The sequence below is a fragment of the Chionomys nivalis genome, chromosome 2 (assembly GCF_950005125.1).
Source record: "Chionomys nivalis chromosome 2, mChiNiv1.1, whole genome shotgun sequence".
In the NCBI taxonomy this organism is placed as follows: Eukaryota; Metazoa; Chordata; class Mammalia; order Rodentia; family Cricetidae; genus Chionomys; species Chionomys nivalis.
Genome location: NC_080087.1, coordinates 7,460,334 through 7,487,372, shown reverse-complemented (window position 1 = coordinate 7,487,372; position 27,039 = coordinate 7,460,334). Strand labels below are relative to the sequence as shown.

At 41.4% G+C, this 27,039-nt stretch overlaps 1 long non-coding RNA gene across 1 annotated transcript in view; it reads right to left on the bottom strand.

The window, feature by feature from the left end:
• Window positions 1-877: 877 nt before the first annotated feature.
• LOC130869836 (uncharacterized) overlaps window positions 878-27,039 on the bottom strand; it is a 128,146-nt gene continuing 101,984 nt past the window's right edge. The window contains exon 3 of the long non-coding RNA XR_009056687.1: window positions 878-997. This is a non-coding gene — a long non-coding RNA (uncharacterized LOC130869836). The remainder of the gene's footprint in view (window positions 998-27,039) is intronic.

The following is a 27,039-nucleotide window of genomic DNA, read 5'->3' as shown; positions in this document are numbered from 1 at the left end:
ATTCAGACCTTTAATTGACTGAACGAGACCCACGAATGATACTGAAGGCAATCTGCTTTACTCTGTCTACCAATTCAAACCTTTACCTCATCCAGAATTGCAGGCAGAGAAACATCCAGCTGCCCATTTGGCGACATAGCTGGATACTGACTGTGACCCAAACAACTTGGCATGCAAAACTAACCATTACAGGACCAATCAGTTCAACACATACAGACACAGAGAAAAATGGGATTAAAATGTCTCTAAAAGACACGATGGGATTAAAAGGAAACAAACATGGAGTCACTAAGAGGGTGGAGGCCAAGGATGGTTATTTTGTGATCTGCTGTCATGGCTTAGAAGTTCACATGAAATTAGAAGTTCATAGAAAGAGTAAAAAAGAATAGTGATGAAGAACAATTGATAAAACCTCAGAGACAGATATTGGGGTTCAACCTGAAGATACAAAAAGCAAAACAGCCAGCCACTGGCTCTTACTTGGACCTCAGTCTGAAATGGTGATCCTGCCCCCCAAAACCCCCACAATGAGACTGAAAGCTGCCTCCTCTGTCTTATAATCCTCTCTAGTTCTGGGATTTAGGATGTGTACCACTACTGCCTGGTTTCTATGGCAAGCTAGTGCGGCTTCTGGGATTAAAGGTGTGTGTCATTGCCACCTGATCTGTAAGGCTGGCCAGTAAGTCTGTTTTACTTTTCTGATTTGCAGGAAAGCTTTGTTTATTAAAATACAAATGAAAAGCCACTACACAGTGGTGTTATCCTGAGGTCGTTAATCAGAAGATTATAGACAATAGAATTCTTGGAAGAGAAACGACACATGAAGATAGACCATGCTTATACAGAAAGCACAGAGAAGAACCCGTAAGTCAGGTAAATATTTTCATTTATAAATTTAATGGATTATTCAAACTCAATTGAATTAATGAGATGAAGTATAAATTTTGACTCACATCAATTTAAAAATCCAGGATTCTATGTAGAAAGTGCAAGTTTCCTTCAAAAACAAGAAAAAAATGTTACATTGACATCATACATCATAAAAATGTCAAATATTTCAATAGTACTCATACATCCTTCATGGATCAAGGCTGAAACCAAGATAGCCATCTCAGGGCTAGGAAGAGAATATGAAGCAGTTATTAGCATGCAATATCTATGTCTTTACCCAAATGGAAATATAAAAGATAATAGTTGACAGGGGCTTCTGTTTTGCCCAGTCTTGCAGTGGTTCAGTGTAATGGGAGCTGCTGGCTGTGTTCCTGCCACCCCAGCTCCTGGTCGCCTGGCTAGCTTATGCCCCGAAACAACAACACACAAATTGTATTCTTTTAAACACTGCTTGGACCATTAGCTCTAGCCCTTACTGGCTAATTCTCATATCCCGATCAACCCATCTCTAATAATCTGAGTAGCACCAGTCTTACCGGGAAAGATTCAGCATGTCTGACCTGGCGGCTTGCTTCATCGTGTCTGCCTCTGAGAGGAGCTGCCCTGCATCTGAGCTCACTTCCTCTTCCTCCCAGCATTCTGTTCTGTTTACTCCACCCACCTATGTTCTAACCAATCAGGGCCAAGCAGTTTCTTTATTAATTAACCAATGACCTTCCTCCATCAGTTCAGTCCCAAAGAAACAGACAGAGGTCTACATTAATCATAAACTGATTGGCCTTTTAGCTTAGGCTTCTTATAACTCTTAGAATTTATTTTAGCTCATAATTCTTGTCTGTATTAGCCATGTGCCTTGGCACCTTTTATTAGTGAGGTATTCTCATCTTGCTTCCTCTATGTCTGGGTGACGACTGCAGACTGTGTCTTTTCTCTTCCCAGAATTCTCCTGTTCTAATTGTCCCACCTCTACTTCCTGCCTGGCTACTGGCCCATCTGTGTTTTATTAAAAATAATACAAGTGACAGGATAAAAGACCATTGTCCCACAGCATATCATCCAGAGTAGGAGAGCACTAATGAAGTCTCAAAGCAATAAATTCATATCACAAAACAAAATCAAATAAGTGTTTAAATCTATTACAGGCTTAGAACTAGCTGGGTGGTGGTGGGACACACCTTTAATCCCACCACTCACGAGGGAGAAGTGCCAAATTCTCAGTGGAGAGCTCCAATTGCCACGCACCACGCCCCCGTGTCTGTGCTCTGTGAGCTGACACCCAGTTTGCGAGCTTCGGGCAAGGGGGCTGGAGGTTAAAATATACAGACACACACAGACAGAGAGACAGCGACACGGGTCATCCTTGAATTCTTCAAGAATGCCCCCTTTATTGTGTTCAGGGGCAGATTATATAGAGATAGCCACGCCACAGCCAAACCCACCAAAAACCACTCTCCTGCCATCAGGAACTCCTGAAGGTCTCGTGCTCAGAGCAGCTGTAGGCACTCAGATCAGGGGATTACAAGAAATTCAGGATCTGGGGTCTCACTGCTCCCAACAGAGAAGCAGATAGCTCCTCTGAGTTAAAGTTCAGCCTGGTCTACAAATGAGTTCTGGTCAATCTGAAGTCCATTCTCAGCAGCTTCTCCTCCATGACCAACCCTGAGGTAGCCCCCATGTGGTGGCTTGGATGGCTGAGCTGGCAGTGTCCAGTCCCTCTTCCTGTGAAGCACAGCTTTGTCCAGCTGGTGAGACACTTTTCTTTTCTACTTTACTATGAAATGGAAACTACTCTAAGATTACGTTGGCCTTTGGAAAGGTGGAGAAGTATCAACTACTACCTCCACCACCTTCCTTACAAAATTATTGTATGTATGCTTCGCTCTTTTACAACTGCCTACTACTAATTTTCCGTTCTGGTCCCTTTATCAATTTTCTTTATATTTCTTTGATTTTCCAAGTTGCTATTCACTCCACATTTTATATAAGATTGATCATATTTCTTATGATTTTTTCCTCTTTTTCCTGCTACCCCTCAACAGAGAAACCCTGTCTCAGGCGACCCCCCCACACACCTAAAAGGCCAGAAATGAGTTAAGACAAATAAAAAGGAAGACTGTCAAAGTCAAAGCAAACTACAGAACCATGAGACAAGCCGCTGAGATTTCATGGCAGAAGGGAGAGTGCTCTGATACTAGAGAAGAAGTCTCTCCCAAACTATGCCTGATGGGTAGTGAGGTGGAATTCATACACAAATGAGAAACAACAGAATAAAGGTAGAGTTTAATTAAAAAAAATATTATTATTTGGAAAAATAAACTCATTAAGAGATGTAAAATTACACGAAAAGAAAAATGGCAGAAACTCTAAACTATTTCAGGCTATCTAAGGAAGACACAAAAGGACGATCTGACATGAAAGGACAACATGACCCATAATACTCACCTATAGGATTTCTATAGGAGAGAATAAAAGATCAACATGATTTCTACAGGGAACAATAAATTAGAAGGAGCACAGAGCACATTAACATAAAAGTTATTAACAGCGACAGACACTGAAAAGGAGAGAAAGGCTGAAACACTTGAATGCAATCAAGGGATCAAATTAGATTGAAGAATAAAGAGTACGCAAGGAGCTTCCACCACATTGCCACAGCCTGTGAACTGTGGGAGTCCCCGAGGATGAAGACTCATCAAGGGAAAGGTGGAGAAAGGAGCCAAGGAATCCTCCCTTCAATGTGGTTTTCACATAGCTGAAATGGAGATATGAAAACAGATATTGTACTTAATAATATCAGTAGAGAATGGTCAACACAATGATGTGCTCAATGACATTGCCTCCAGACGCAAAAAAAGAAAAAAGCTGATGAAGATGCTTCATGTTTCTAGGCAAAAGTGCTACATGACACAGAGAAATAAAATTCTAACATCCTTGCGAACACTGTGTTCCAGTAAAGAATTCATGACCAATAGAAAATGGAATGTATAGGGCAAAGTTAAGGTATGGTCATATTCCCTACTGCTCTGGTCATTGTGACTCTCCTGGGCTTCTTCCAAAAGACCAGGTGAAGAACTCACTGAAAAAAAAACAAAAAACAAAAAACAAACAAAAAGAAACAAAGGGAGTAGGGAATCAGCCATATATGTCTACACTCAACATTGAATGTAAAATTACTTACAGATTTAAGATAAAATGGAGAAAAAATTAGGAGATTGGAGTGGGTTGTATGTACGTAATCTAAAATGTAGATTGAACATTAATATCAAAACAAGATCAAATACATAGGAGACAAACTATTCAATTGTCATAACCAGTGATGTCATATTGGTATAGTTTTATTAAGATAGTCCCTGTAGAGGATTTTAGTCTTGTCATCTTCACTGACCCCCAACAAGTAGGATTTGCAGTGTCAAAGGAAGGGGGCAGGGTTATCAATGGTTAAAAAGAAAAGGATCTATGTGGTCAATTAGAAACATAAGCATAAACCAACAAGTCATGAACTATGTATGCATATGAGATGTTTGGTTTTTTTTTTTTCTTACATTTATTGGGAATTATGATGTTTCATGGACAGAGTCCAGGATTCCCCTAGTAGCCACCAGGTCTTCGTATAATCCCCACCACTTGGCTACGGGCTAGACCTCTGCTCTGCTGTTAGCCAACAGAATGTGACAGGTGAGACTGACCTTCACCTATTCTGGTAAAACTGTTATTACATTTAGGCTTGTTAAAACTGCATTATATTTAGGGACCTGAGAGATGGTTCAATGGTTAAGAGAATTTGCTGCTTTTACAGAGAACCTGGGTTTGGTTCCCAAAACCTACACATCTGCTCACAACTGTCTACAGCTCCAGTTTCATGGGACATAAAGCCTCTTTCTGACCTTTGTGGATACCTGGTATGTGCCATAGTTACACCTATGTAGATGGTGACAAATGTCTATGCATATTAAATAAAAAAACAAATCTTTTTGAAACTGCATTACCTGGGTCTCCAGCTAACCAGCAGGTCCATGCTGACAACTTTCCCACGGAATCTTGAAGACATCCATATAAGACTGGCATGTTGGAGGAAGGTCGGAGCTTCATCGTGTCTGCCTCAGAGAGGAGAGCTATAGCGTCTGAGCTCACTTCCTCTTCCTCCCAGCATTCTGTTCTGTCTACTCCACCTACCTAATTTTCTGTCCTATCAGGGCCAAGGCAGTTTCTTTATTTAACCAATGACCTTCCTCCATCACTGGCATGACAAGTGATTCTGGGCCATCTAGTAGTTGATGTGACCCAGCAATAAGAGTTTCAACCCCACAGCTAAGGTACCTAAATTCTGCCAAGTTCTAGCATGAGTGGCAACCAGAGGCTCTGGATCAATATATCTAAGCAGGTTAAAATGACCATGGATCAGATGTGGAAATGTTTATTTGTTGGTGGGAAATGTGAGGAATATTACTATTGGATGTGGCATTTGTCTGTCAAGAAGTAGATGCTGACTAGCGATGTGTGTTGCCTTAAGAGTAGGCATCCTACCAGGGAGCCATCAACCTGTAGGGCTGGCTCTCTAAGGGCTGGCTCTTACTGTGTCACGCAGGTCCAAGGTCTGACCCAACTACCACATGCAAACTTCAGGCTATGATTGTTTCAAAATGCTGGCCAGTGTGCCCAAAACTGAGTGATGTATAAGATGGTACAATCAAAACTATTTACTAACAGAATAAAAGGTTTGTTCAATATTTTAAATTGCAGAAAAACAAATGGCCAAATGAACTTATACAAATACAGAGAAAAATAGAGTGTGGGGACAGACTAGGAAAAATGTGACATCTTAAGTTTATATCCCTCCCTGACTGGATGAAGTATCAGGAAGCAAAAGTTTAAAACATAATAATAGATAGTTTCTTTTAACTTTAAATTTTGTTTTGATGTTTATGGATGTTTTGCCTGCATGCATATCTGTGAACCATGTATGTGCAGTGTTCGTGGAACCCAGATGAGGGTGCTGAATCTCTTGGAACTGGAGTTACAGGTGGGTATAAGACTTTAAGTGAGTGCTGGGAATAGAAGAGCAGACTGTGCCTTTGACTGCTAAATCATCTCTCCACCGCCTCTCAGTATTAGTAAGAATACTAAGAATATTTTACACCATTTACCCTCCTCTGCTTAATCTCTTTTCCTCGTACACCTCGAATAGAACAGAAACAGCCCTGGAGTAATGCTGGCGCGTAATATGGAGATAGAGAAAGAAAAACTGCTCATTAATCTGACCGTGTGTTGGGATAAGAGGCTTCATGGAGATTGACACAGTGACGCGGGCATTTGAAAGCAGTGATGATCAGTAGCAGGAGAAACACTTAACTTTCTCTTCACTCTGGGCCGCGTATCTGTCCATTTTTCTCTCTCCTTTCCTCCCATGCAGGGAGAAGGTCACCGTGACACGATGGAAGAACAGAAATCAATGGCAGTTGGCTCCTCGGTGATAGGAGTCGATCCGTCAGCAGGATTGGTGGCAGTCACTCACCCTGCACAACCCCCCACCCTACACAGTAGCAGATGTCATTTTTGGAGCTCATTTGCATGGTTGGGGAGCACTCCCTGTTGAGCTCTGCTGAGCATGTATGCAGGGAGGGAGCTTGAAACAGAGAAGCAAGCACAGCTCTGTGAGGGCTTGTCTGTACTTTCCTATGCTTGACCTGGGAGTCGCCCTAGGAAGGCCGCATCCTGTAAAGGGGACACAAAACAGTGTAGCTCGAAGCATTGGAGGCATTAGTCCATGCCTCGAATTTCCAAATCAGCATCCCTAGGCTGTAATTTGGGCCTCACCTAGGAATATATGTACCCGCCTTGCTTCATTAACTGGAAAGAACGGTGCCATCAGGTTCATTAGCAGAGGCATCTCCTCCGACTCTCGGGAAAACAAAGTCAGAAGTAACTTTATAGAAGCTTGGCAATATGGCAAGTGTTCCTTTTAAATTCTATCTTGGAAAATATTTGTTTGCGCTTATTTTTGCTTCTTTTTATCTCTCCCCCTTTCTCTTCCTATTTCTCTTTCATCTCTCCATTTGCTTTGTCTCAAGGACTGACTGGAGTCTCCTCTGCTCTATTCAAATGGAAGTCACGGGTTCTCGAGGGGGGGGGGAGCTCACACTGATGGACATGCATTCCAGAGGCCCAGTAGCTGGATTCCAGGTTCAGAGGTGTAGGGCTCTAGATTCCAAGAAGTAGAGACTCATAGCTCCAAGCTTTTGAAAATGAAGGCATGCAGTCAAATGTGGCCAAGGATAAGGACAGCTGATTGGGTTTAGAGTATTCCTATCTGTTGGCTGTAGGATTGCCCCAAGCTTCAGAAGCTGAAACCTTCCACTCTTGGAACCTTCCAACAACCAGATTTGCAATTCTTGCAGCCTGGGCCCCCACCTTCTGCTCTGTCTATCACAGCCTCAACTTCACTGCCATTTCCTGCCTTCTCAATCCTAACGTCATCATTACCTCTGGAGAATTGCCCTGCCCTGCCCTGCCTTAAAAGTCTTCAGTGGGGTCAATTCCACAACTAGGCAGAGTACAAGTCAGGAGAAACTTTTAGAATGACCTCGTTTTGCAGCCTTGGACTTGTGTGGGAAGTGGTGGGGATGATGACTCACCAAAAGGGGAGGCATACACAGGACAGAAGCCACACCTGACTGGACTAAAACGTAGCTGCCCTAAAGCTAGAGATGGGATATGGCCGGATGTGCTGGGATTGTAATCCCATCTCTCTGAATGGTCTCTGGTCCCACCAGTCACAGGCAGTCTCTTAAGGACCAATCACAAGCCTCACACAAGCACAGCCATTTTCCATCATTCGTAAGTGTTTGGCTGAGTCATCAGGGAGGTGTTCTTCCTGATTTCTTGCTGTAACTGGGTCCCTCTGGCTGCTGCAGTACAGTCATCTGGTGACTCTGTAGGGTCCAGCCATGACAGGCTCAACAGAGACTACCCAGGCACCACCCAGGAACAGAGCATCCAAGGGCAAAGTACTTAACCTTCCAACCATTAAAGATAAGATCACCTGACGTCTCTTAGCCCAGCACACACCATCTCCTTTTCACCTGGGCACCCCTAGACAAATGTCAGCCAATCAAGGATTTTGAACCTTAAAAATTCCTCACCCCAGTCTCTGTTATTATAAAAATTTCACCCCAATTATGCTCAGGGCTCTCTGATTTTATCATGCTAATACATTAGACACATGTAGAGTCTGAATAAGAATAAAGACTCTTTGCTTTTACATACAGGACTTGGTCTACTTGTTGGTTTTGAGGATCTGGGCATTACAGTGCCCTGACTTACACCGCTGAAGTGAAGGACTGAGCCTTGTTTGAGGCCAGCTGAAGTCATTGGGACTGGAGCAAGGGCTCCTGACTCAACGCTATTTCAGCTGCAGTCATGCTGGACATGTTTCCAGCTTCTTCCGGGTAGCTGCTCAGTGGAGTGTTCAAGCGACCACAGTGCCAGGAGGGCTGTCCAGACATTGTCAACAGGTGGTCATTTCGTAGGTAGCAGGATTAACAGGCAGTCCGATGTACTCAAAGACTCAAACCCACCCAACCCCCAAAGGTAAATTAACATTAGAGGGGACTCACAGTAAAAGTCCATAATTTGAATTATCGAACTCCTAGCTGAATACTCTTGGAGACAGTCAGGTTCCTCTGATGTGCCCTATACCTGCTCCTACAGCCAGCTATAGCAACATTGGTGACACATCACCATGACTTCTGGCTGATTTCTCCTTAGCTAAATTCTGTCTGTCTGTCTGTCTGTCTGTCTGTCTGTCTGCCTATCTATCTGAGAACAAGTACTAATAAACAGGGCTGGATGCCTAATCAAATGTTTTCTTAGTTTTAAAATTGCCTGTCTGTATAGATTTTTTGTACTTCATGAATTTTTAATTTATTTATTTTTAAATGATTTTATTGAGCTCTACATTTTTCTCTGCTCCCCTTTCTGCATCTCCCCTTCTCGTCAACCCTCTCTCATGGTCCCCATGCTCCCAATTTACTCAGGAGATCTTGTCTTTTTCTACTTCCCATGTAGATTAGATCTATATATCTTAGAGTCCTCATTGTCGTCTAGGTTCTCTGGGATTGTGATTTGTGGGCTGTTTTTCTTTGCTTTATGTTTAAAAATCACTTATGAGTGAATACATGTGATAATTGCCTGCAAATTTCAAGATGTCGTTATGTTTTTCTTCTGTGTAGTATTCCATTGTGTAAATGTACCACATTTTCCTTATCCATTCTTCAGTCGAGGGGCATTTAGGTTGTTTCCAGGTTCTGGCTATGACAAACAATGCTGCTATGAACATAGTTGAGCAACAGGCATGACTGAGCGACCTTTGGTTATTACCCAAAAGTGATATTGCTGGGTCTTGAGAAAGGTTGTTTTCTAATTTTTTGAGAAATTGCCATACTGATATCCAAAAGGGGTGTACCTGCTTGCACTCCCACCAGCAATGCAGTCTGTATAGATCTTAATTCCATCATTTATTGGTTTGTCAGATGTGTATGCAGCCTTTTCTCATGTATCCTGGTAAAATGCAGGTGACCTTCATGGCCCTAGCTACTTCCTTTGTGAGTTCGTTTCCCAGTCACCAATGCTTGTGGCCAGAGTCTCACTATGTTGCTCAAAGTGTCCTTGAATTTCTGGACTCAAGTGCTCCTGGGCTCTCAGCCTTCCATTGCTAGAATTACAAGTGATTGCCATGTACCTCTCTCTCTTGCTTTCTGTTTTCTTTTGAATATGATGAGATCATTTCCATCCTCATCACGTGCCAGGTAGACACCAGAGATCTCTGGCTATTATTTCGGATCTTTCAATTGTTAAGACTTGTTTTACTCTTATCATATGGCCCACCGTGGTGACCACATAGACTTGAGAAGAATGCATTCCTAAGTTGTGCGGGGAGAAATATTTTCTCTGTTGATTGAGAAGTTTGTTCACTAATCCAGTAGCACATATCTTTGCATTGAATGCCATTGTCTGTTTCTATCCATGGCTGGAAATCATTCCAAAAAAGTGAAAACCGATTATATATTCATCTACATATCTCTTTAACTTTCATGATTTTTTTTCTTTAAAAATTTTAATGATTAGGTATACACATGGACAAGAGTGACACATTTCTTTGGCACATCAGTGGCTGGATTTGTTCTTAGGATTACAAACCAGCCTTCTTTAATTTTGTTGGTTTTTGATCGACTTATATTGGGTATTTAGTTTATCTACTCCAATCTTCTTGAACTGAAAACATATCAGACATGTTTATTTTAAACCTAACATAGTATGTTTGAATAATTATTATTAAAAATGATATGTATTGCATGCTTGTACGGCTCTTTGGTTTGATTTTTCCTTTCCTATCCAGGCTATAAAGATTCTGCACTTTGCTTAGACTTAGTCATTAAGAGTTTAGTATAGCTGTTAGCTATATTATCTACCCTATATATGCAGAATCATTTTGTTATCATTCCTATTACTTATTAGCTATATTTTAATAATTGTTAGAGAGATTATATATCTTGTATGTATTGTAACATATATTCCAATTGTTACCTGCATCTAACTCTCTTTTAGCAGAGAATGTGATCTTATTGATGTGTATTAAAATTTCATATACATCTCAAAAGCATGATATATTGCTGTTTTACATAATCAATGGGCATATTTCCACACATAGCTATGTGTGTGTATGTGTGTGTGAGAGAGAGGGTATATGCCTTTACACACATGTACACATGTGTATAAAATCTGCATCTTAATGGGGCCACAGGTAAAGAAGTTCTACATATATTTGGCAAAATTAAAATTAAAACAGCAGACTTAAGGTATGCACTTTGAACACACAGAGCTTCAAACATGAATATCAATCAGTAAGTGAATGTACATCTAATTTACTTCACTAATACTTAGTATTTGTTTAATATAATCTGCTCAAGTAGAAACAAAGTTGTATGGGTGCACATGAGCTCACACACAAGTGCATGTACAGTTTCTAACTTGTCATGACTGGCATCGATCTGCTTCTCTTCTGGCATCTCCTCCTGGCTCTGTGAAGTACATCATCATCTACATCATCATCACATACAACACTATCCATCTTCAGACAGTATTTCTCAGTGTTTTTCTGTCTGCAATTATCTTGCTCTAAACTTTCATTTGTCAAAGTATGTATTTCCAAATTTCCTTGTTTTTATTTTTACGGTTTTACATTTTATATTTCTTGCTGTCATTTTGTCATCTCATGGTGTTAAAGATTTTTCTTTGTGTGTTTTTTATTAGTTTGTGTGTGGTGTCTTTAGTTTTCATAATGCTTTGTGTTTTGCTCACTTGTTTGTACTGCTAAGGGTTCACTATATTTAGAACTGCGGGTTGTGGGTTGTTTGACTTTTGGGGAGTTCTCTTTCCTATATCGATTTCTGCTCTATTCTCCTCTCTAATTACAAGTGTGTCCGATATCTGATTTTACTCTCAAACCTCAAATGCTCTGCCTTTTTGTTTTTACCTCAGTCAATTTTTACCGATGATTCTTCCTACCACCCTTCCACTGCTCTGCTTCCTGCTCAGGATCCCCTCGGACATGGAGACTTAATGGCCATCATATTCACTAGAACGTCTTTTCTATATCCCATCCCTTGAGATAAACTACCTACCTTCCCAGACACATGCCTCCTTTCTTCCCACATTAACCAGTGTGCCATCATTACTTAAGAGGCTATTTCACAGCTCTTTTGCAGTCCTGAAATATGCATAGTTTAATGTCTAATGACAGTGTGGTCCTCTTAGTGAACTGGGCTCTGGTTCCAAGATGCTTAAGGGCCCTACATAAAGTGCTACAATACACGCATGAGCCTGTCGTCTTCCACGGCCTCATGGAGATGTTCAATCATCTCCAGTTACTTAGAATAGCTAATGCAACCTACAGGCAGTGCAAACAGATTTGATTCTGTATGTTTAGGGAATAATGACCAAGAAAATTTGATGCAAATGTTCAGAACAGAGTCATTTGAAAACACATTTTAAGTCCACGCTTGGCTGAACTTGAGATGCAGAGACGTGAAGGGCCAACTGTCAATCACCGTCCAGAAGCTGTCCGTGTTAGTGTTCACTCACATGGCTCCCTTTTCACTTTCTTTCTCTCTTGCATTTATAACAGGGTGTCGTGTAGCCCAGGCTACCAGGGCTATCCTTAAACTCCTGATCCTTCTGTCTACATCTTCCAAATGCTGGGATTGCCGATGTGTACCACCCTGGCCAGCTTAATATTTTTTAATATTGGTGGCAGTTAACTTGGTTGTACTTCTGAGTGCAGATGACATCAAATACCATGTATGCATGCTTATACCTCTAACTGTAAAGAATGTATTCTCAGCACTCAGAACAAACCTGAGGCAGTCTTAAAGATGTCCCACTGACTTGGGCTCCTGTCCTAAAATTGTAAGTCATGGCTATTTGCAACATATAACCTTTCTTTTGCATTCTTCTTTGCATGTTAATCTATTTTACTATTATTTTCCCTATATGTTGGCAGAGGTTTCTGTCTCACCCGGACCCTGCAGTCATTCAGTCCCAAAGAAACACACAAAGGTCTACATTAATCATAAACTGGTTGGTCTATTAGCTCAGGCTTCTTATTAACTTTTTTTTTTTTTTTTTTTTTTTTTGGCTTTTCGAGACAGGGTTTCTCTGTGGTTTTGGAGCCTTCCTGAAACTAGCTCTTGTAGACCAGGCTGGTCTCGAACTCACAGAGATCCACCTGCCTCTGCCTCCCAAGTGCTGGGATTAAAGGCGTGCGCCACCACCGCCCGGCATTATTAACTCTTATAACTTATATTAGCCCATAATTCTTGTCTGTATTAGCCACATGGCTTGGTACCTTTATCAGTGAGGCATTCACATCTTGCTTCCTCTGCATCTGCGTGACAGCTGCAGGCTGACTCCTCTTCTCAGACTTCTCCTACTCACAGTGCCCCACCTCTACTTCCTGCCTGGCTACTGGCCAATCAATGTTTATTAAAAATAATACAAGTGACAGGATAAAAGACTATTGTCCCACAGCACCTATATACAAAGGCTGGTGTCTCTTAAATTATGAAAATTTCTCACTATTGACTTTTGGAACACAACCATTCTTACATTCTCTACCCTCACCTAGACTTGAGTCTTTTCCTTATGTTTTGTTCTAACACTCTGTCTTTCTTTTGAACTTAATTCCCTTTCTACAGTGTCTAATCTCTTGACATATTTGGGCATTTATTTTTCAGAACTTTTTTGTTTTGAGATTAAATGTTAGAAAATCATGGAAACACTCTACTGGCCTCTATGAATGTATTCTTGCCACAATGGCTACATTATTGTGCACACTACACCCTCACAGACAGGATGTGGTTACCAGTATAACCGACTGACTCCATTCAGAGTTCCCAGGTGTAGATCTATCCTTGCGTGTGGAAGAATACTTCTAGGCAGCTCATTGTTAGTTAAGAATTAATGACCGCCTCCACAATCAAACACAATTTCAGCAAAGAACTCTCTTTTCTCCCTCTTTCTCCTTCCTTCCCTCCCCCTCCCACAGGTTCAACTTTCTCACTCTCAGAGATGCAGCAAAAATGTTCTCCTCCTTTCCACAGCCGAATTCGGGTCATCATCCAGGACTATATTTTCGTTTCTAAAATCAATCTAGCTTTTCCATCAGAAAAGGGAGCTAAAAGCACTCATGGCACTGGAGCTTTATTGATTTGAATAAAGTTAGGCATATGGGGTTTGTGTGTGTGTGTGTCCATCTGTCTGACTGTCCGTCTGTCTGTGACACAGGACAGAGAGAGGGAGAAACAGCTGGAGAGGCTATTGCATATACAAATATGCAATTCGCTTATTTCTGCTTTCAAGACTAATCCTGGCTGAAAGCTTCACTCTCCCTGCATTGCCCCAGCTACTAATGCTGAGACTGTTGACTTATTTCCATACGAATACCCTGTTTCCATTTCCAGGTTATTTTAGCTAGGTGTTTTCCTAATTTATAGGTCTTCTCAAACTAGAATCCAATGGATTGTTATAAAACCATTCTTCTTTATCATCTAATTTTTGGGGGTAAATAGCATGTCTTTATTCTAATAATATTTTTACTTACTAATCAAAAAGTTTATCTCTGTGTACTATTTGATTATAGCCACAGCCCACTTTTCCTATTTTCCTCAAGACCAACTCAACATATTTGCTTCCCAATTTTATATCTTTTTAAAATTGATTTTATTCATATTTTTCCTTTTTTATGAAGATTTTTGTTTTGAATACAATTTTTTTTTCATTTTACATAGCTATCTCCTTTCCCCCTCCTTCTTCTCCACCCCTTCCACCCTTCCTCCACCCTATCCCCCATCCACTCCTCAGAAAAGGGTGAGGGTTCCCATGGGGAGTCAACAAAGTCTGACATATCACTTTGAGGCAGGACCAAGGGCCTCCTCCCATATCTAGGCTGAGCAAGGTATCCCTCTAAAGAGAATTTGCTCCTAAATGCCAGTTCAAGCACAAGGAATATACCTTGGTCCCACTGCCCAAGCTTCTCAACCATTCCCCACATTCAGTGGACCTAGTTTGGTTCTCCCGCTATCAGTACACAGTGAGCTCTCACTAGCTGAGGTCAGCTGTTTCTGTGGGTATCCCATCATGGTCTTGACATCTTTGCTCATATTATCACTCCACCCTCTCTTGGACTGATCTCCCATAGCTCAGCCCAGTGCTTCTCTGTAGAACCCTGTATCTGCTTCCATCAGTTGCTGGTTGTCATCAACAAAAGAAGAAGGAGGAGGAGGAGGAGGAGGAGGAGGAGGAGGAGGAGGAGGAGGAGGAGGAGAAGAAGAAGAAGAAGAAGAAGAAGAAGAAGAAGAAGAAGAAGAAGAAGAAGAAGAAGAAGAAGAAGAAGAAGAAGAAGAATTAGTGCCACTCATATGCTCTGTTCTGGGTAAGGTGTCATCTACTTGTTCATTGACAACCTCCTATCACCAATCAAATAAAAGTGACTCTCCATCCTGCAGCCAAAACCTGCCGATAGCTCCTCAGTCAAGGGTGAGACCTCATGAACTCCTGCTCACTCCATGCTAGAATTTTTAATTGGCTCATTCTTATGCAGGTCTTGTGCACATGAGCATAGCTTCTTTGAGCCCATGTGTGCAGCAGCCTTACCATGTCCAAAACACAATATTTCATAGAATTCCTTCTATTCTGGCTCTTACTTTCTCTCCACCCCTTCTTCTGCGATGTTCCACAGGGTTCATCTAAAATTCAAAGTGTGTGATCTGCCACAGTAAATCTGCAGATATGGGGACATTTGAGGCCACAATCTATTTATCTCTTTTTCTTACCTACTTTCATATTATTTTCTGAAATAATTACAAACCCTCCTTTTATTTATCCAGAGGGGTTTCACTATGAGCCAGTCCTTAAATGGTGCATTGTTCATTTTATACATGTGAAATCCTGAAATTAATACTTGTGTCTACTTTGTTCCTAAACTGTAGGATTTTGCATGTTTTCCTACAGTATCCACCAATAGTTAAATGTTATCATTATCTATGACTTATCTGCATTGTAATTTGATCCTACATGTTAAATATTAGTGCCATGGTCTGCAAGTCAATACTAATTTAGATTTATTCATCATTCATATTTCATATAATCACATACAATTTATAGTATATAATAATATATTTATTCTTTCTAATATACATAGTTATATATTTATCATAAATAATATTTATTATTTATGTATAATTGTATACACATATTATATAATATATAACTGTATCATATGTAATTTACATGTATTTATATGTTATGCTTATGACATATAACACATATATGTTATATTATATTTATATGCAACATATAAATATATTTATATGCTGTTTTTATATTTTATATTATATATGATGTCTACATTAATATATTATATATGATAATATAATTATGTTAAATTAAAGTATATTATACACAATACATTCATATTAATATTTTATTTCCTCGTTTCCCACTTCCTCATACATTTATTCTGTGACCGTACCCTGATTTTTCAACTGAAAGCCAGAATGGAGAAAATGATTTTAATTGTGCTTGCCTGCGATTTGTCCTTTTCCCAAAGATATATTTTCTTTACGAAAAAGGTTGAGATTAGTTGCACTCTTCTGGGTCACTGGGGTCACCAGCCTTTGTGTTTACCTTCTGTAGTGGGTGTTGCGACCATAGCAGTTAGCGAGTTATGTACCCCTGCTAGGCGATGTGGCTTTCTTAGCAGCTTATCTGATTTTTATTGTATTTAATGCTCCATGATGTTGCTCAGACAGTCTTGCATGAATATTTAGAACGTTCTGGCTGAAACTCAGTGGGTTCCCTCAGTGTATACATTGGTATTGTTCAATTTACGACACCCTCTGAGTTTTCCTCTGCATCCTGTTCTTCATTCCTCTTGGGAGTTTGATGGGGGTTGTTTCTGTCCTTCCTACAGGGCACTGTGCATCTCCTCAGGCTCCTGTAGAGCGCACTTAGTCACCCAGTCAGTGAGTTTTCTGTGTCTTCTTCACATCATCTATGCCATTTAGACCTATCACAGGTTCACTGGCTGATTATTCTCATTTTGGCATTTAGCCATTTAATTTCTATTATGATCTTCACTTTTAGAGTTTGTGTTGGATCCAATACATGGATTTACTGTAATGTATTCTGACGTCTGTTTATACCAGTTTAATTTTATGGGGTATATCAGATGTAGTTGCTGGTTATACTGTATGTAAACGTTACAATAACTTGTGATTTTTTTTGAATAATTTATCAAAAATTTATTAAAATATTTGTGGAACCATTTCTTATTTTAGAGATTTGGTGTGTCAGGCTTTTTTTTAAAGAAAATATTAAGAACTAAAAACTAGAAACAAAGTGTTTGTTCTGAGTTTCTTCTCTTTCACACACACACATGATTTTGCTGTTCAGATGTTTTGTTTTTTCAGGTTGGTGTACAGCCAAGGTATTTCCTGTTTTATGCTAGATGTATCCCCTGTTAGAGGGTCCTCTTTAAGGACAGTGTCCTCAGTCTGGTTCTTCATGTTCCATAGGAACTTGGATCCACCTTTTGTCTCCTGCACTTGTTTCAGAGATCCATTTGAAACCACGAGAAACCGATAGACACCCGGGTAAACAGCAGCCTCTAAGCTTCCTTAGCCTGCAGATTCGTGACTGAGTAAGCGAGTTCTGTGCATGGAGAAGATGTGACATAAGAGCCTTTGAGCCACGCCTGGTATCTTGACTCCCCAGAGATTAATGTAGTTCATCATTCTTATCATTTAACATTTTAGCCGTTTTTATGGATCAGAAAACAGATGTATAAGAATACATGTAATAAAATCACCTTTATATTTCATATAAATATTTAAAGTTCACTACTCCAGCACAGGGATTTTATATTAACATTGCTAGTTACAAGATATTTCATAAAGACTTTAAGTATTTCAAATATTGAAATGAGGCATGTGTATTGCAAGTTTTATTACCATACTTCTGGGCTTAGTGACACAGGGTAAAACTAATAAACTGTATAAATATGAATATTTATGAGCACACATAGTCATACATATTTAAATGTGGTGCTTCTGATTGTCGTAGTGAATGGCAATGCCATCCCATAATGAGGGTCTTAGCTGTTTATGGAACCCGTGGTAGAATTCTCTACCCTATTTGTGAAAACACTCAGGAGGGCACCTCTGTGTCAAGGGTTTCATACTCACCACTTACACAGCCGCTGTGTTCAACGAACGCTATTTCTTTAGAGCAGCATTGAAAAGGGTGCTCTTGGGAAATACAAAAGCCAGGGGACAAAGTCCAAGGGATATTGCTTGAAGAAGTTATGGAAACAAAGGCTTCATTCTGTCACCGTGTGCTGAGCTGGAAGCTTAGTGTAGTCCTTCGTTGGCAAGCACGGACGGAGCTTGCTTAAGTTTGAGTGACAACTAGAAACGATTTGACTCTAGACAGAGAGAGGAGGCAACAGCAGACTCCAGACACAGAAGCCTCAGGGGTCCATCTGAGCGGTCAGCTGTGTCTGCGCGGATGCCTGCCCCTGCCAGGCCACACAGCCCAGCCCCACAGCTATTCCAACTCTGATTCCCTCAGGAAAGTGTGTGGTCATGCCAAGGAAGGAGCCCAGGAAGCCAGCTGTCCGTGGAGAGGACAGAGGGCAAGGAAATATACCCACTCTTTGGAAGATGAGGATTTCTGATAGAGATACTTTATAGATGTTAAACTCAACACATAATTAAATTCAAACACTATATCATCAACCTTACCTTTTGTTTTCTTTGAAATCTATGGATTGTCTGTTTTACTACATATTACATCATAGAGGGTTATCTGCATTCGTTAGATCTGGTCAGTTTTAGATTTTCCTCTCTGGTGGAGAAGGTCCCAGCATAGAGCACAGGGTTTCTCCTCCCTGGAAACTAAGATCACGAGTAGTCTCCCCTCCCAGGCGAGGCAGGTACTGCAACCTGGATTCTCTACACCTCTTCATGCTGATCCACACTGCGATCTATCAACCTGTGACCTGTGGCCTTGGGGATCGTGTCCGCAAGTGCCTGTCTCTGTAAGTTCCGGAACTGATGATAGGATTGATTCTACCATCTATCATGGGCAGCAGGTGTTTGGACAGCGACATCTGTCCATCCTCAGCTGTGATACCTCAGTGGACTGCCATTTCTATCTGTATGCTTTCGGAAGCTTGTTCTCTGGGTTTCCAGGGTTTTTGTGAGTGAGTTGGTATCCTTCTAATCTATTTTACAGGTTAAATTATTCATCATTCATTTCTGTTGCATTCAAATAAATTTCTAATGTGCAAAGTGATAGGTATCATTGTGTTGTTTAGTATTGGTATTGAGAATATCAGACCACATCTACATTTGTTAACAATGGATAACTTGAGTGTGGAGCATCATTATTTTAGCTAACTCGAGACTAATCACAAGTTATAAGTTTATGCTAAGGGATTTATGAATGGCGCTTTATATGATGTCCAAAGTATCTTGACAAGACAGAGGCCCTGACACTCTTTATTTTCAAGATACAGAAATCTATGTGATGACAGACTTGATAATTTGGCCAAACCTACATTGCTGGACATAGTAGGATTTCCTCATTGTCCATAATCAGCCTCAGACTCACTGGTCAGATAAAGCCAGAACTCACATAGATAAGCCATGGTAAGGCTGTATGGAAGTGTTGCCTCGTCACACTTAGACCAAGGCTTTTTCGCATGTTATATACCAACTGCTCTGATTAACACTAAAAATATTAAATGTAACAAATTAGATTTCTTTATTTTATTCATCCCTAAGGCTAAAATTAATGTTATTTAGTATTCATTGTACGTTATGATCTGAGATAGAAAGCATGATGTGAGATAAAGAAACGATTTCTGTTTTGAGGACCAGAAAAGCAAGACAGCAGAGCAGAGAAAAAGAGAACCAGTCCTGAGGCACATGCCATGCTCACCCTGGGCCAATCCATTAGTGTGGTCTGGAAAGTGAAAGGCTGGGACAAGACCTGGCCATCCTTGTATCCGCACAATCTCCCAGAATCTCCTCTATGGTGCTGCGAATGCACATTTGTCTTCAGTGATGAAAGTCTCAAGGTGAGAAAAAGACAACACTTGGTGTCGACTCTGTGAGACCTTGGTGCGATCTTTAGAAAAGAAACTGTACGAGCTAACACTAGGCATTGTTGAGCTGACTGCCAGAAACTTTAATTACGTGGATAATTAAATATCATCCTCCAGTCTCAGATAAAGCAATTCTGTCAATAGAAGTCACTTCTGCTTATGTAGTGAAATGGCCTTGTGAGCAAACAAGTCAGTGACAAGTCCGTCCCGTCACCCCCAGCGCGCTGGAGATGTGAAACTTCTATTGAGAACAGATCGGGTAGAGCCTGCATCCGTTTTCTGTGGTTAGTAACATCAATTATACAAACTTGGTAGATTAAAAAGATACTGGTTCTTTATCTACCAGTTCTAGATGTCTGAACTCCACAGTGGATTTCACAAGGTCAAGGCAGTGGCAGGTCTGCCTGCTTTTGGAAGGTTCTTAGGGAGAAGTTACCATTGTATTCCAGCTTCTAAGGGCAGACATCAACCTTGGCTCCAAGCCTCTACATTTCAAATCAGTTAATATCATCCTTCTGGCTTTGCAGCTTCTGTACCCTTTTCCCTGATACTGTGACCTTTGGGGGCAGGACTCCTGCCTGCCCACATCACCGGCTGCATTGTGGCTCAGACCCTGGCATTTCTGGCTCCTGACCACTGGGAATTTCATATTTGTCCGCTCCACGTGCTAGGCTTGACTCTGATCAAGACATCTTTTCTCCAAACCCAGCCCCAAATTCATGTCTGGAGAAACACACAAGGGAAACAGAAATGTGCTAAGATATTTGCTGACTTCGCTTCCTTTTCATGAACCCTGATGTTCTGTTTTCTTTTATGGATATGAGAGAGGAGCAGGATTATAATGCCTGGTATAACTTTTGGTGACTGAAGAACAATCAACAATTTATATACAATCTACCATGTGCAACACAGGAGCCAAAATGTTACCTTGATGCACTCATATCTCAAAATATTATCATATCATGCTGCTTTTACCTCGGTCTAGTCTTAGAACAACACCATCTCCTCAAAATATTCCCATTTAACTATTTCCAAAAGTATTTGTGATACCATTCCTGCCCCAGGCCACCTGATGTTCCTCTAACTTACTTAAAAGTCTCAGCTTTTCTGAAGGTCCTTGTATTTAACACAGCATCTCTGGGATTCCGCTCTGTCTTTGGCACGGTGGTAGTCATCTCTCTCTCCTGGTGAATTGTATGCTACTGTGTGGCTATACCAAAATAAGTTTCCCCGTTTACCAACTGATAGGTATTAAATTCCATATTTTGACAAAGCTCCTGCTTACCAAGAGAGCCATCTTTTAAAACTAACTTTTCATTGGGTGTTCACTAAAATTAAAATTATTTTTTACCATTGAAAGACTTGTAAAAATGGAAAGGCTAGAGAGAGGAGGAAAAATATATGAAAAGTTACAAATATGAATATCATTTCCATAAAGTACAGAGAACTTTTTAAAATGTAGATGTAAAACTAAAAAATGAACAGTCAGGGACTGAGGGTACTTCACCCCAGCCAAGAGGCTGTGTCACCCTAGGTACACATCAGGAGATGAAGCTCCATAGTTCATCGTGGAATGAGATCCACAAGGAGATATCAGCACATGCATAAAAGATAAGAAAACATGGAAATTTTGTACTGAAATTTTCAAATTTCCTGGGGGTGGAATATGGTGAAAATGCCAGTATACTGAAGTCAGCTTGACAAATGCCAATGACTCATACAACCTGATGGGCAGCCATAACTCAGAAATTACACTTCTGCTATTCATAACCAGGAGATGGAAGCCTCCTTGCACAACAGCCTAGAGCCCAGTGCTCAGGAAGATGTGGACTCACGTGCTAAACAGATAACCACTGACCAGTTTGCTTGCTGCTGACCACACAGAAACCTGAACACAATTGTTCATACCAGGAGTTTTCCTAACAATGAGATAATAGACACATCCTAATTTATACCAAATGAAGTAAAGGGGCACACCGTGAGATGGAATATCACTCAGCAATCGGAGGAATAGAGTTATGAGATATGTTAACATAGAAGAACCCTAAAAACACTGTGTTAAAGAATTTTGTTCACATGGAGGAAATGTGTAGAACAGAAGGCTCTATAGTGGTGGGAGCTATTGACAACTTTGTGAAGCATGATTAATTAAAAACTCTGAGACAGATATTGGGGTTCCATCTGAGGACCAGAAAAGCAAAGAAGCCGGCCACTGGCTCTTACCTAGACCTCAATCTGAAAATGATGATTCTGCCTGAAAAAACCTTAGAATGAAACTGAGAGCTGTCTTTTCATGTTTTATAATCCTCTCTAGTTCTGGGATTAAGGGTATGCACCACTACTGCCTGGTTTCTATGGCAACTAGTGTGGCTACAGGGATTAAAGGTGTGTGTCATTGAGACTACTGGAATTAATGGTATGTGCCATTGCTACCTGGTCTGTAAGACTGGCCAGTCTGGCTGTTTTACTTTTCCTGATCTTCATGCAAGGTTTATTAAAATACAAATGAAGCCAGGAGGTGGTGGCACATGCCTTTAATTGTAGCCCTTGGGAGGCAGGGGCAGGCGGATCTCTGTGAGTTCAAGGCCAGCCTGGTCTACAAGAGCTAGTTCCAAGACAAGCTCTAAAGCTACAGAAAAACCCTGTTTCGAAAAACAAAATAAGTAAGTAAATAAATAAATAAATAAAATGCAAATGAAATATCACTATAACATCCAGCTTGAAAACTTTTTGAGTGAGGATTGGGAAGTCACTGTGTAAGAGTAAAATATTTCTTTTTGGAGAAAGAAGATTTCTAAAATATATAGATTATCTAAAATTCAATGGTGCTGGCAAGTGCCCAGCTCTATGAATATGTTAATATCTACTATTTCTTTTGAAGTCTGACCATGCTTTTATTTGATGGAGACAATTGATAAAGGTCTTCAGAATCACAAGACAAACAGGAACATGTTCTTCTGTAATCAAAGTCACCTTTTCCAGAGTCTTGTGGGACACCCTACATGAGTCAGACCAGGGGTCCAAAATGACAGCAAGAGATTCATTCAATCATTTAGTGTAAAATGGTCATATAGAGAATAGAAAATAATGAACCTCAAACACAGAGGATAATGAAATCTTGGGAATATAAAATCGCATGGGATTAGTGAGGAAATACAGGAAAAAGAGGAAGAGAAGAAGGCATCTGGGCTGACAGTGAACTGGGAATCAGATTTTAATATTTCACTGTGGCAAGAAAGATTGGAGAGACACCAGGCAGACTGGAGGTGAGGGGACGGAAATGACGACAGTGAGGACAGACACAAAGTTCTGGTTTCTGTAATCACTGAGCAACAGCAAATGGGGTGCACATGTAAAGGGGGTGTCTGAAGATGGGAGATAGAGAGAGAAGCAACCCAGGAGGTGATGGAACAGCTAGCACTCTTTGATCACTCTTGAATGCCTATGACTAAAACCCAAATTCATTTTTCTATGCCAGAGTGGAGGAAAGAAATGGGGAAGGGAGGGGAGAACACACTGGCACAGGAGAGGTGCAGAGAATGATGGAGAACCCTTCTCTCCCATTGCAAAGAAGAGATGGTATTCCTTGGCTGGATGGGACTCTAGGATACCAACACGCCTGTTTCAATCATCAGAGCTATTCTGCCCCAAAGCAAATCCCTCTTCCATTTACTTGGCTCATGGTAAGTAGGCAAGGTAACTTCAGATCACCCGATATTTTTCCATCAAGTTTCATCCCTGAAAGAGGGAGAGGTTTCTCCCATGCTAACTCTGAGCTTGAGTACCTCTCTCTAGCTTAATGTGTGTAGGTCTCACACTGAATCAGCAGTGAGATCCTAGCAACCAGGACAGACCATTTCTTTTCCTTTCGCCACCATTCCCCGGGAAAGGAAAGGCTGTCTGGACCAGGGCAGAGTACATTTAAGAGTGTCTTGATAATGTGCAAGGAAATTCCCTCCAGAACCTTCCCTGAGAGAGCCATCTTCCTCACACCCAGGAGTTGATAATGAATTAGCTGGAAGATTAGAATTAAACACCCCACACTGAAGAAATGAGGTCTTGATGGTTAGGAAGGCTCAAGGGCGCACAGGAAACCGGAAGATCTTGGACAGGAGGAAGTGGAAGAAGGGGTTGCCTAGGTTGAGAACGGTCCAGGCCCATGAGTATTTCCCATCTCCACGGGCGACTTACAGACCATGAGTAGACAATCTGAAATGGCAATTAAGATAATGGCGGGTGGAGAGCCAAACCCCATAGAAGCCAGAGGAAGAGGGCAGGAGCAGGGCAGGGCAAAGAGAGACCAAACTCCCAAAACAGCAACAAGAAACCATTTAAGCTGGGGAAACAGGCGGCAGCTACAGGTACTGTTTATGCTCCATCCGAGTTGATTTTTCTTATTTCCAGATCCCAGCAAACACTGGGCTAGCAGGATGTGCTTCCTCAATGGAAATGGGATGGAAGATAAAGCCAGAGAAGACCATCTGGGAGCAATTTCTAATACAAGCCACGGAATTGCCTAAAGTGGGGCAGAGTTTTACACGCACAACTCAAACAAGAACGCACAAAATCTTCTATCCGTACTTGGTCCATCTAGCTCCCTTCCCCACGGCAGTATTTAAGTAGCACCTGTGTCTCCCCAGCTCCTACCCCCAGCTGCCAACACCATAGCTTGTTCAGAAAGTCTTCTCCAGAGACTTTGGGACTGGATTGGCTGTGGCCACATTCTGGCTCTGGATGCCTGAACAGCAGCAGATCAATGATGGAGCTACATGCAGCTATTTTTAAAACTTTCCTCCTATGTGGATCAAATAGGCCCTGGCATAAAGAGGGGGGTTGACTACACAGGATTTCACACCTCCCCTCCATGGGAGGCTTTTTCTGTGTCAATGGATGAGGAGAAGAGCTTTCCATGTACTCCTGACAAGACTCTCCTCTGGTCTATAAAGAACGGAAAGACTCAGAAGGCATTCTTCTAATTCTGTGGGCTGCAGGCTACCCAGCTGGCATGCCATCTTGCTTGCAACTGTAAGTACAGATGCATGCTTCGCCCTTTCAGTCAGAGCATTAGCTTTTTGGCTTACGGAATTAACCTCTGCCCTCCATGCATCTCCTGCTTCTTTGCTGTTGCTATTTTAAGCACCGAATCTGCTCGGCACTTTTATCATACTCTCCATGTCTCTCTGTGTGTATTTCATGCTCTGCCTCTCTGTCTGTCTCGTTCTCTGTGTCTGTGCCTGCCTATGTCTCTGTGTGTCTTACCCTTTGTGTCTCTCTCTCTGTCCCTGTCTCTTCTTGTCTCTGTCTCTCTTTGTATGTCTCACCTTCTGTGTTTCTGTCTCTCTGTCTTTGTCTCAGGAGACTAAAGGATGTCTGACTGCTCTGAGCCCTCAGTGTTTTCTGGCTGAACATTTCTTTAAAGGTTGAAGTAATGTTCTCTCAAGCTGAACACTCTGAGGCTCCAACAGATCGATGTGTGGACACAGCTGAACCAATGTGCCTTAAGTGCGACAGGCAGAGACCACAGGGGAGCAAGCCAGTGTTTCCTCACCTGGTCTTTTGTCATTCAGAGTCTTAAAAAATGTTTTAATTTGAAGCAGTTAAAAGCCAGAGGCAGTTGCCAAAAGACTGACATTTCACCATACCATCGATCCAGCTTCCCTCTGGGTACATCTTACTCAAACTGCACCCTGGACGTTGGTTTCCTGTCAAGGTATTAATTGATCAACCTGGACACAGCAAGTTGCACACCCCCAGGGAGGGAGACCGCACACAGTGCTCCTGAGCCCAAACCTTGTTGCACGTAGAATGTTCTCCACTATTACAATGTCCACATTTGAAGAATTTCTACAATATTCAATAATTTTTCTAAACTTTTTGAAGGCATTATTGAGGTATGGTTTGCTTGACTCAGCAGATTGCAAGAGAGGTGATGGAAGGAAGAGGAAGGGGGAAGCCAGGGCAGGGTACCTGCATGTGGGTGGGGTGTGTGTAGGGGTCTGCCTTGCTTTCTCTCTTCTATGAACCATCTGTCATGTTGTTTTAAACGGAAGGGGTGAGTTCACTCTGGTACTTTACTCATTAGAAACAGACTGACTTATCGCCAGTCCTTTTCTTTATCTATGATCATGTGAGATTGCAAAAGAGGGAGAGAGTCAAGCGCGTCATCCGCTGGGGCTGCCAATGTAGTGGTATCCTTGACAGTTACCCGACAGAACAAGCGTTGTGTCAGGACAGCCGTGACAGGCCAAGTGAGCGTATTGACAGGACACCATGGCAGCATCTGGCGGGTTGTTCCAGATGAATGCTGTCCTAGCCTTGTCAATGTGATGGTGGGAGACACATTTCACAGACTGGCTTGGCTCCTCGGAGCTCCCCTGAGGGGAAGGTGTGCTGGGCAGAGCCACCCACAGGCTTTTGGCTCGCTGGTCACAAAAACTATAGGTGGCATCGGACACTGACAAGAGGACATTCGAGTTATACCCCAAATTGTTGGTCAAAAGAACTTGTCAGTACTTCATGCTGTGGGCAAGCTGCATGGAACATTTGCTGTGGTGTGGGTCTCTCGGGTGTGTACTATTTGAAAGCTGGGTCTATTTTTGGAGGAGTCTTATGAATAAATTCTATTCCTGCATTAGGGGAATGGATTTTTGACCTTAGTCATGTCTATGTGTTATTCATCGGTCAGTTTATTACTGTCCCAGGACTACCCTTTCGGCCAGATCCCAGGTGGCATCACACACAGCCCTAAACTACTGGACTGTTCATTGTAGGGCAGCCTTAAGATGAGAAACAGGCTGTGGTACGTATTATATTTTTCCTTATTAGTATTGTTCTCTAATAGTCTGCATTGCTAATATCTATCTTACAATGTAGTATAGAGTTATCAGTATGTTTTGGTAGTAGATAATCTGTCAATAGGGGACCAATTACATAGATTGTGGTATAGTCACAGAATTAGATGGCCCTAAAATCAGTTGGATATGCACATACTGATACAGAAAATTGGCAAATGATTGTTTGAGCATACACATCCTTCCAAGTTTTTTAGGAACTTGCCACAAGCAATGCAAACATCAGTTGAGCCTAGGATCCAAATATGTGGCAACTGGAGGGTAGACGCCTTCATTTCCATCCCTCCCTTCTGTGATGGTTTAAAGATGTCAGCTGTACATGGCTGTGCTCTCTGATACCTACTGAGATTTGTTATAACCAAGAAAAAGAATGGGTGCTTGTTTCACCTCATGTATTATCCATCCTAAAGTCCCACGACCAACAGCACTAACATCAGACCCACATGCCTGCGACTACCACAGGTTTGTTTCCTCCTGTGTTGTCAACAGCAGGAGCATTCGGATGATAAACGACCTTCTAGTAAGAGATCGGCAAAAATCAGTTGGTGCATCTGAAGGCAGCATTCAAGCCGA